A 499-nucleotide genomic window follows, 5' to 3' on the forward strand; every position below is an offset into this window, starting at 1 on the left:
AAAAACATGGAACGTTTCACGAATTTGCATGTCAACCTTGCACAGAGGCCATGCTAATCTTCTCTGTATCGCTCCAATTTTAATATATGTGCCGCCGAAGTGAGCACCTAACCTATTGTACTTTAATGAGATGCCTTCTTTTTTTTTTTTAAAGAATGATTTATTTATTTATTATTATTGTTAATATTATCTTTCACATGAGTTTTGCCAGAAAAAGACAGAGAGAGAGAGGGAGAGTGAGAAAGCAAGCTGCCAGGTCCAGGACTCAAACCATGGCATGTGGGAATTCCACCACCTTAACCACCATGCCACCTGCTGGCCCGAGATGCCTTCTTTTACTAGTTAGTCATAGATTTGATTTGCTGACCTACCTCACTCCAATGGTAATCTTTTCCAGGTGGTGGAAAAGGCTTCTCACCCATCTTTGTGTGCCCACAGCATGAAGCCTAGAGCAGATGTACTGGGCCAATCTGTTAAGCCAGATTGGGTGAAAACTCTA

At 41.7% G+C, this 499-nt stretch overlaps 1 non-coding gene across 1 annotated transcript; it reads right to left on the reverse strand.

Moving 5' to 3' along the window:
• LOC114005563 (U6 spliceosomal RNA) lies at positions 1 to 107 on the reverse strand. Its single transcript, XR_003547404.1, has one exon. It is a non-coding gene; the product is annotated as a U6 spliceosomal RNA (small nuclear RNA).
• Positions 108 to 499: the final 392 nt, after the last annotated feature.

Source organism: Tupaia chinensis, unplaced genomic scaffold (assembly GCF_000334495.1).
Source record: "Tupaia chinensis unplaced genomic scaffold, TupChi_1.0 Scaffold144010_1, whole genome shotgun sequence".
NCBI classification, from domain to species: domain Eukaryota; kingdom Metazoa; phylum Chordata; class Mammalia; order Scandentia; family Tupaiidae; genus Tupaia; species Tupaia belangeri.